This window comes from Xenopus tropicalis, chromosome 5, assembly GCF_000004195.4.
Source record: "Xenopus tropicalis strain Nigerian chromosome 5, UCB_Xtro_10.0, whole genome shotgun sequence".
NCBI lineage: Eukaryota > Metazoa > Chordata > Amphibia > Anura > Pipidae > Xenopus > Xenopus tropicalis.
Window position 1 is genome coordinate 96,659,407 of NC_030681.2, and position 11,544 is coordinate 96,670,950.

An 11,544-nucleotide genomic window follows, 5' to 3' on the forward strand; every position below is an offset into this window, starting at 1 on the left:
CAAAATTATAAGGCATTATGTTTAAATGGCCACTGCACCACATAATGGATAGGGGCAAATATTGCATACCTTCTCTTGTGCCCTATATGTCAAGGGCAGTTATGTCATTATGAGCTCACTACATATGGGTACTTTGGGGGTTCCTTTGCATGTGAACAGTGTAGCATTGCTAATGCACCCTCACACAGAACAATGTGTAATACCTGTACTACCTAGATACTATATTTAGTACCAGGTTATTATTTTCATGTATACCTAATACTCGAGGCTCAAGGAGCGCTATAAAAATTTACATACATACATACAAGGCTGACATGATTTTTCATGGTGGATGTTATGACCTACTTTTTCTTTAGCCTGTTTTCTTGGCCTGAATAAAATAGAAGGACTGCAAGAGCCAACTGCCCAACTTTTTTTCTTTTTCCACTGTGTGCAAAACTACCCTTGGGCTTTTTGCAGTGATCTTGCATGCGTAGGCCAGCTCAGTGTTCCACTCCTGCCTGCAATCCTTTCCACATAGTCCTTGGGAAATACCCAGTTTGGCGTCCAACATATATCCTGTATCCTAGATATAAATACTGACAAACCATTATCACATATCAAGCCATGAGAAATACAGCAAATAAAGGAATCTTGGGACCAGATATATACATCCGCACTTCAATATTCACTAAACACTTCCAAAAGGTAATTTTAAAGTTATATATGGTTCTTACAAGCTTACACAAAATAAATTACCTACTGGGTCAGGGCTGTTTTAGGTAATACTTTAGGAGGGTACAGTGTTGCACATATGGTGGGACTGCCCCTAAGTCAAAAAGATTTTGGCCTAAAGTTCATAATATGACAATCCATAACAACATGGGGAAGGTAAACAACAACGAGCGAGAGGTGGAGGAATACATTTTTGGACTAGGCGACCGACAGAAGAGGGATGTACCTAGCCCCCCGTGATTGAGCCATAGGCACGTGCCTCTTCTACCTACCCCTAGTTTCGGCCCTGATAGCACCTATGTATTTGCTGAATATTGTAAAAGAGGTGCTAAATGTGCACTATGTGAAGGAATCCTTTGCTTTACACTTGCCACTGACCAGGTCTCTCTCGGGGGGTTGATACTTCCTGGTGCAACCCCCCTTGTGCTTACCTTTTGAGTGAGATTGAGGGAGTGCAGAGGTCAATCGCTAGTGCAAAAAATACAGTTGTGCTCTCTGCACCAGAAGAACCAGATTTCTATTTTAAAAGCTGGAATTTGGGCTCTTAGGGTAGTGGCACAAACAGGGTAATTGCATTCACTTTTGTGCTTAAGGATTTATGCACAACATCTGAGTGTATAAATAAAAGCCCATATTACACCCATTTTATCACCTGTACAATTAGATGGAAATTAATAACTGGCATAATATTTTACCTCTAAATTGCACAATCAAAAGGTAGCCACAACTTATGCGTAATTATCCATTGGGAATGCAAGTCGTGTCCATGTAAGTAAATTGCATTGGGCTGGCTGCTTTGTAGTCACCTTTTGCAATTACTGAAGCGGATGTCTGGTAAATAAAGCTTGAACCTTTCACTTGCCTTTTAGTAAAGGAGGTTGTATAATTTTTTTTTGTATATTCTAAAGTAAATTATATTGCACCACTGCCATCTTGTGGACAAATAAATCATATACACAATATTTATTTATGTTCCTGTTACTTGATTAACTGTATGGAAAGTTTTTTAAGTATGGATTAAAAAGAAAAATCCTTTAATCCTATCTGTACAGCACCTATCTGCCCACTCACCCCAAGTTGCCAGTGTGTGCATGTCTGTTACATGCAATAAGCCCCTTTTTAGGAACACCTAATAGGGTGGATCTGACTGTTCTGTATGCTATTGGATAATAGATAAGTAAGTATACATTAAAATATGTGTTCTCCACTCTGCCAATATTCCTTTGTTTCTTGCTCCACAACACTGACCTTTACAGTCTGTTTTGTTTTAGCTACATTTTACTTGACCTTTCAAAGTTATTGTGTTCTTTGCATTCTATAATTCTATAACAACAGTCTTAGGTTACCGACATCTTAGAACAAAGGTCTGTGGAGCTATCAACAATAGTGCCTCTTAACCTGTTAAGTTCTCTAGACATATTGCTAAGTCCTGTGTGTATATTTATATAATTTAAAAGATTTATATTGAGCTGTAAAACATATATTAAGCTCCTATGTAGTTGCACGTAAGTGTGTTTTTGACATGGATTTCTTTATTATAAATACATCTTTCTACCTAAGGTTGTGCAGTATTCAGAACATTAGATTAAAACTTAACCTATATTAACCATACTCTTAAACTTAATCCCCACTAAGAACACGGTTATACCAGACACATTAACACAACAACTATTAAATGCAGCAAGAACACTAATCCCGAGACACTGGAAAGCTAGAGACCCCCCAACGTATCTAGAATGGATCCATTTAGTGGAAGAAATAAGAAAACTGGAAGAGATCACCTTTATGAACCAAAACAAGAGCTCAGACTTTAAAAGGCTGTGGGAACCATGGACCACATACATAACATCTCACCACACATAACACACCCGTTGACCAACAACATAGACACTCATCCCCAAAATATGAACGACTTTAATTATTGAATTTCATTGTTTAGGAATATCTTATTGTTATCTCCTATATTTGTATGCTGATTGTAACTGAAGATAAATACAAAATACTTACCCCTTACCCTTCTTTTTTCTGTACCCCCTTTTTTCTTTTTCCTTTACTCTGCAAAAATTAAAATAAAGAATATTTAAAAAAAAAAAAAAAAAAAAACTTAACCTATATTAAAGTTGATTAAAGGGGGCATAAAAATAACACCCTGCTTGTATACTGTGTTTGGACAACAAAGAAGTATTGTGGCAACTGATATAAGACATTCAGCAACCTAACAATCACACTGCTTCACCATATAACATCTGTAGATCAGTACAGCATGTACCTCTAATGCAAAAAAAAGTGTGGATTTTGGCCAACTTGAGATGTAGGAGAAATTCACCCCCAGTGTAGTTATCACCCACCTTCCAATCCAATCTGTATCTCAGCGCTGAAGGAGGGTTTTAGTTCACAGATCACTAAATATGGTAGAATGGAGCCACCATCCATGGACTTGACCAAAAACAACTTAACGACAATTTAAACAGCGGTGATGTCTATCTAATTCCAGTGCACATTCGAGAGAGTATGAGATGGGACAGCTTCCTTGGTATATCATCATATGTACCTGTTGCCCATCCACCCCTTCTCTGTAACAATTATTCTCTACTGTAACACATGTACATTGTGCACTCCCATTAACATAACAGCTATATCGAAGGCAATCGTTGAATTAAACTGCAGAAATGTCTAGCATTTATTTATAAACAAAAGAGAAAACAAAAGCGAAAAACTAAATTAAAATGTATTGTACTGTATGAGATATTACAGAAATGAGCTCAAAGAAATGCTCCCATTTAAACCCTGTGGGGAAAGAGCATCTAAAGCAAATATCCATTAATACTCATATTAAAGGAGAAGGAAAGGTTAAAAACAAAGTGAGCTTTATCAGAAAGTCTATGTAAATACAGCCATGAACACATATAGGGGCTGATTTACTTACCCACGAACGGGTCGAATGGAGTCCGATTGCGTTTTTTTCGTAATGATCGGTACTTTGCGATTTTTTCGTATGTTTTGCGATTTTTTCGGATTCTTTACGAATTTTTCGGATCCAATACGATTTTTGCGTAAAAACGCGAGTTTTCCTATCCATTACGAAAGTTGCGTAAAAAGTTGCGCATTTTGCGTAGCGTTAAAACTTACGCGAAAAATGCGCAACTTTTCACGTAAGTTTTAACGCTACGCAAAATGCGCAACTTTTTACGCAACTTTCGTAATGGATACGAAAAACTCGCGTTTTTACGCAAAAATCGTATTGGATCCGAAAAATTCGTACAGAATCCGAAAAAATCGCAAAACATACGAAAAAGTCGCAAAATGTTCGTTTTCAAGTCGGAACTTTTCCAATTCGGGTCGGATTCGTGGGTTAGTAAATCAGCGCCATAGAGTCCTTTAGAAAAAAGAAACAACACATTTCTTCCCTTCTATTCTGTATGCCCCTTTCTTCTCATCTCTTCCCTTCTATTCCTCTTTCCTCTCTCCCCTCTGCTGTAATCACGATAGTGTAAAAAAAAGTTACACATTGTGCATTTTGTGAATTTTCACACAAATCTAAACCTTATTTACAAACCTATACCAAGGCACACACACAGAGGCTTATGAAGGTGCTACCACAAAAGCAGTTGTAACAGACACACTTATGCAAGCACATACAAAATTCGTTAGGCAGGCACTCAAAGAGATGAGAGGCTGTGTCAGGTTAGATCCAGTTACAAAAAATCAAGACATACTAAATAAACAGACACGCGTACTTTGCCAGACACACACACAAGACATCTTATTTCACCTCATTTCAAGCCTGGCTGCAGATACTGCCCATTTTCCCCTCAATTTAAACCCCAGTATAGCTGCAGAGTGATTGGATGAGCTGCAAGTTAAATTCCTCCAACCTATCCAATCTGTGTTCAGTTGTACCAGGACTTAGGGCTGTGATACATGGGGAGATTGCGGCAAATCTCCCTTGTCGCGAGCAACTTATCTCCCCGAAATGCCATCCCACCGGCGAGAATGTAAATCGCCGGTGGGATGGCATACACGGTGCAGCGATTTACATTCTCGCCGTTGGGATGGCATTTCGGGGAGATTTGTCGCGCGCCAACTAATCTCCCCATGTGTCATAGCCCTTAAACTCTCAGATTCAAATGAGTAGTAGCTGCAGACAGCAGAATTGAAAATGCTTAACTTCAGGTCAGAAACCCCAGGGGGGCAAGTCCCCCCTCTTTGCATCTATTCATGTCTGATGACATCATAAATGTTTATTTGACATCACAAGTCAATTACAGAAAATTTATATCATAATTCTTTATATTTATATGTGGCGACTGTGAAACAGGATTGACATTTGGAAAATCTAAAATCTAAAGAAGACATTGTTTTTGTTATGTAACTGATTGCTCATTAGCTTTGTATTGTTTGAGGGCATAGTAGTTATTATTACATTACTTGCTTTTTTTAATGTGATTACCTTTTCATAATTTTTCTCTTCCCATTTAGGCTTTGGATATACCATGGCCTCTGCTAGGAATTTTTTTTGCTTTAGACAGCTTCTTAACCCTTTAAGTGCCAAGGGACGTAGATTCTACGTCCCAGGTACCAAGGGACCAAAGTGCCATGGGACGTAGAATCTACGTCCAATGGCACTGTCGGGTTTACAAGCGCTGCGCTCGCTTTTAAAGCAGCGCAGCGCTTGTAAACCCCTCAGATCCCCCTAGGCAACGAGCAAACATAGACATACTCACCGATCCGGGTCCCCGAGCCGCACCGATCGCGTCGCCAGCCAATGACAGCAGTGGACACGCGTTGATGACGTGTCCACTGCTGTCCCTTTAAATAGCGCCGCCTACTGTCGGCTCCCTCACTCCTGCTGCGCACTTCGGACGAGATGGAGCTCCCCTGCTGCCTTCCTGCTGGATTGATCGCCCCTGATCGCCCCTGATCGTCTGCCTGCCTTGGGTAAGCTGAACTACAACTCTCTACCACTGTTTATTTTGCTTATTTCTATCTCAACTGTCTAAAAAATTTTTTTTTTTTTTTTTTTGCATTTTTTCTTCTATCTTTGTCATTATTACACTTTTGTACACATACACACTGATTTACAACTTTCCCAAGCACACACAGACACTTACACACACACTTACACTTACACTTTTTTTTTTTTTTTTTTTTTTTTTTTCTTTCTTTTCTTTTCTTTCTGTCTTTGTTTTCTTTGGCAGTCTTTTTTTTTACTAAAACTTTATTTCTGATCTTGCTCTATAATTATCTGATTTATTTGGTTGCATTTTAGTGTTTTTTTGGCATTTTCATAATTGATTTCTGTTTTTGAATTATTCTATTGCACTGTAACTTTTTGTATTGCTATTGGGTGCTGAATTTGCAGTGACATTGGTGGATCCAGGGCTCTGACCACCGATTTCATTGCAATTATTGTTCTTCTGTTGGTTTAGGTGGTTTTATTGGATTTTACGGTGTTTTATCTTTGCATTGTTCTTTATTGTGTGTTTAGTGCCCCAAAAAGGTTGCTTTTGCAGTGACATTGGTGGATCCAGGGCTCTTACCGATTTCATTGCAACTATTGTTCTTTGATTGCTTTTAGTGGTTTTATTCCATTTGATTTCAGTTGTTCTAGAAAGGTCCAGAGGTGCTAAGATTGTTCTGGTAGTTTCTATTGCCAAGGGTTAGGCTGATGCCACACGAGGCGTAGGGCTGATTTTTTCAGCAAGTGGAAAAACGCTTGCCGAAAATTCAGCCCTACGCCTGCTACTTGTTCCTGCACCCGAATGAATGGGATACGCTCGGGTGCAGGCACGTGTAGCCGATATACGCATGAAAACGCGAGACTTTGCATTCTCACGCGTTTTCATGCGTATATCGGCTACATGTGCCTGCACCCGAGCGTATCCCATTCATTCGGGTGCAGGCAAAAAAAAAGGGGTGCATAGAGTGCAGCCCCAATATTATGCATTTTCAGGTTTGGCGGCCATGTACTTATGTGCAACCAGACATAGGTATCGTTTTATTCAGGGGAACTTGCAGATTGATGGTTAGTAAGTTTTTGGTAGTTGCCATGGAGATTTTGGGGAGAAATCTAGGTTTTTTATCTGGTTTTTCCTTGATTTCTGACCAAAATCTAGGTTTGTATCTGGTTTTTCCTTGATTTCTGACCAAAGCGCTGACTTCTGCAAGGGACTGCGGCCACAATTTTCCATGTAGAAAGAGAAGAGTGGCGTCTCTGAATAGCTGAAGGTGTGCACTTTTCGTAAATATATAGATTGTGGGGGTTATCTCACAGGTAGGGGGGGTTAACAGTGAAAAACTGCAGGTAGTGCACATAGAGCGCAGCCCCCAAAATTTCAACTGAAATTGCCCTTATGCATTGCCCCTGTTTGGGGGCATTTGGTGGCCACGTCTTTATGTGCACCCATACATATGGGGTATCGTTTTATTCAGGGGAACTTGCAAATTGAGGTTTAGTAAGTTTTTGGTAGTTGCCATGGAGATTTTGGGGAGAAATCTAGGTTTTTTATCTGGTTTTTCCTTGATTTCTGACCAAAATCTAGGTTTGTATCTGGTTTTTCCTTGATTTCTGACCAAAGCGCTGACTTCTGCAAGGGACTACGGCCACAATTTTCCACGTAGAAAGAGAAGAGTGGCGTCTCTGAATAGCTGAAGGTGTGCACTTTTCGTAAATATATAGATTGTGGGGGTTATCTCACAGGTAGGGGGGGTTAACACTGAAAAACTGCAGGTAGTGCACATAGAGCGCAGCCCCCAAAATTTCAACTGAAATTGCCCTTATGCATTGCCCCTGTTTGGGGGCATTTGGTGGCCACGTCTTTATGTGCACCCATACATATGGGGTATCGTTTTATTCAGGGGAACTTGCAGATTGATGGTTAGTAAGTTTTTGGTAGTTGCCATGGAGATTTTGGGGAGAAATCTAGGTTTGTATCTGGTTTTTCCTTGATTTCTGACCAAAGCGCTAACTTCTGCAAGGGACTGCGGCCACAATTTTCCATGTAGAAAGAGGAGAGTGGCGTCTCTGAATAGCTGAAGGTGTGCACTTTTCAGAAATATATAGTTTGCGGGGGTTATTTCACAGGTATGGGGGTGTTTAGACTAAATAACTGCAGATAGAGCACAGCCCCCCCTTATGCATTGCCCCTGTTTGGGGGCATTTGGTGGCCACGTCTTTATGTGCACCCATACATATGGGGTATCGTTTTATTCAGGGGAACTTGCAAATTGAGGTTTAGTAAGTTTTTGGTAGTTGCCATGGAGATTTTGGGGAGAAATCTAGGTTTTTATCTGGTTTTTCCTTGATTTCTGACCAAAATCTAGGGTTGTATCTGGTTTTTCCTTGATTTCTGACCAAAGCGCTGACTTCTGCAAGGGACTGCGGCCACAATTTTCCATGTAGAAAGAGAAGAGTGGTGTCTCTGAATAGCTGAAGGTGTGCACTTTTCGTAAATATATAGATTGTGGGGGTATCTCACAGGTAGGGGGGGTTATCACTGAAAAACTGCAGGTAGTGCACATAGAGCGCAGCCCCCAAAATTTCAACTGAAATTCCCCTTATGCATTGCCCCTGTTTTGGGGCATTTGGTGGCCACGTCTTTATGTGCACCCATACATATGGGGTATCGTTTTATTCAGGGGAACTTGCAGATTGATGGTTAGTAAGTTTTTGGTAGTTGCCATGGAGATTTTGGGGAGAAATCTAGGTTTGTATCTGGTTTTTCCTTGATTTCTGACCAAAGCGCTAACTTCTGCAAGGGACTGCGGCCACAATTTTCCATGTAGAAAGAGGAGAGTGGCGTCTCTGAATAGCTGAAGGTGTGCACTTTTCAGAAATATATAGTTTGCGGGGGTTATTTCACAGGTATGGGGGTGTTTAGACTAAATAACTGCAGATAGAGCACAGCCCCCCCTTATGCATTGCCCCTGTTTGGGGGCATTTGGTGGCCACGTCTTTATGTGCACCCATACATATGGGGTATCGTTTTATTCAGGGGAACTTGCAAATTGAGGTTTAGTAAGTTTTTGGTAGTTGCCATGGAGATTTTGGGGAGAAATCTAGGTTTTTATCTGGTTTTTCCTTGATTTCTGACCAAAATCTAGTGTTGTATCTGGTTTTTCCTTGATTTCTGACCAAAGCGCTAACTTCTGCAAGGGACTGCGGCCACAATTTTCCATGTAGAAAGAGGAGAGTGGCGTCTCTGAATAGCTGAAGGTGTGCACTTTTCAGAAATATATAGTTTGCGGGGGTTATTTCACAGGTATGGGGGTGTTTAGACTAAATAACTGCAGATAGAGCACAGCCCCCCCTTATGCATTGCCCCTGTTTGGGGGCATTTGGTGGCCACGTCTTTATGTGCACCCATACATATGGGGTATCGTTTTATTCAGGGGAACTTGCAAATTGAGGTTTAGTAAGTTTTTGGTAGTTGCCATGGAGATTTTGGGGAGAAATCTAGGTTTGTATCTGGTTTTTCCTTGATTTCTGACCAAAGCGCTAACTTCTGCAAGGGACTGCGGCCACAATTTTCCATGTAGAAAGAGGAGAGTGGCGTCTCTGAATAGCTGAAGGTGTGCACTTTTCAGAAATATATAGTTTGCGGGGGTTATTTCACAGGTAGGGGGGGTTAACACTGAAAAACTGCAGGTAGTGCACATAGAGCGCAGCCCCCAAAATTTCAACTGAAATTGCCCTTATGCATTGCCCCTGTTTTGGGGCATTTGGTGGCCACGTCTTTATGTGCACCCATACATATGGGGTATCGTTTTATTCAGGGGAACTTGCAGATTGATGGTTAGTAAGTTTTTGGTAGTTGCCATGGAGATTTTGGGGAGAAATCTAGGTTTGTATCTAGTTTTTCCTTGATTTCTGACCAAAGCGCTGACTTCTGCAAGGGACTGCGGCCACAATTTTCCATGTAGAAAGAGAAGAGTGGTGTCTCTGAATAGCTGAAGGTTTGCACTTTTCGTAAATATATAGATTGTGGGGGTTATCTCACAGGTAGGGGGGGTTAACACTGAAAAACTGCAGGTAGTGCACATAGAGCGCAGCCCCCAAAATTTCAACTGAAATTGCCCTTATGCATTGCCCCTGTTTTGGGGCATTTGGTGGCCACGTCTTTATGTGCACCCATACATATGGGGTATCGTTTTATTCAGGGGAACTTGCAGATTGATGGTTAGTAAGTTTTTGGTAGTTGCCATGGAGATTTTGGGGAGAAATCTAGGTTTTTTATCTGTTTTTTCCTTGATTTCTGACCAAAGCGCTGACTTCTGCAAGGGACTGCGGCCACAATTTTCCATGTAGAAAGAGAAGAGTGGTGTCTCTGAATAGCTGAAGGTGTGCACTTTTCAGAAATATATAGTTTGTGGGGGTTATTTCACAGGTAGGGGGGGTTAACACTGAAAAACTGCAGGAAGTGCACATAGAGCGCAGCCCCCACATTTTTAGCTGTAATTGCCCTTGTGCATTGCCCCTGCTTTGGAGTGTTTGGTGCCCATGTCTTTATGTGCACCCATACATATGGGGCATCATTTTATTCAGGAGAAGTTTGTCTTTCAAATATGCCTTTGTTAGAAAATTTTTATGAGATTTTTTTTTGTCAAATCCACATTTGATCATGCGTCCAAGTTTACGTTTTAGAAAAAAAAAAAAAATGTCATAAAAAGTTCCAAATTTCACAATGCACTGACAAAAGGTATTTGGCTTTTGAGTGAAAACTACATTGCACCTAGAAACCTGAAGGTCTGTAGTTTCTAAAGATACCAAACATGAGGGGATATTTTAGATTTACATATAAGTTATGCTGCATTAACTGTTACAAGCACTTTTCTGCTTTGTTCTGGTGTGATATTGTACTAAGTATTGCCTTAGTTTGGGGGTTACTTCTGGACAGGAACTGTGGGGTACCACCACATATTTGGTATCGTTGGAATTGGGAGTATCAGGGCTTTTACAAACAATAAAAAAAAGTGAGTAAAATTAACTTTTCTATGGAAAAAAACCTCAAAATATACAGAAATTTTTCATAATTTTATTTTTTTTTTACATATTTCACCCAAAATACACATCATATCTCCAGAAAAGTTATAAAATTTGGTATGTATGTCGAAGCCCAATTAGTGACGAAAAAAACGATATATAATTTCCCTAGTTTCGTGGAGGTTTTCCTACCAAAAAACATTGTTAAAGTGAATGAGTACAAAATGCTTAAAAAACGTCTGGCACTGGGGGGAACCGAAATGACGAATTCGGCTGGCACTTAAAGGGTTAAATCTTATCTACTCGAGCTTGTTTATATTTTTGTGTGGGGTTTACATGTCCTTTAACCATTTTTCTGCCAACGACGTATGGGATACTTCGTGGCAGAAAAAGGCTTTAACTGCCAACGACATTTTATACTTTGTTGGCAGATAAAGGATACTCTCTGTGCAGAGAGTTTCTAGCCATGACAGCCCCCTGGGCAACAAGCCAGGGGGGCTGTCATTTCGGTCCTGTGACATGATCGGCGCAGGACTGACCTACAAGCAGAAGACGCGATCGCATCGTGTCTGCTGCTTGTTCCTGCTTCCTCCTTCCCCCCCAGCGCTGGCCCTGCTCCCAGGACTGCAGATGGAGAACAGAGCAGCAATCCCTGCTTCAGGACAGGTAAGATTTTTTTTTTTTTGCACAATTTAGCAGTTTTTACTTTTTTTTTTCATTTTGCACATTTATATACTCTCATATAAACACTTACACACTGTCACACAACTTTAACACATGTATACACATTTTTTACCACTTTGTTTTTAGTTCAGTTTTAGTTCCCTAAAAACTGTATATTTTGACAG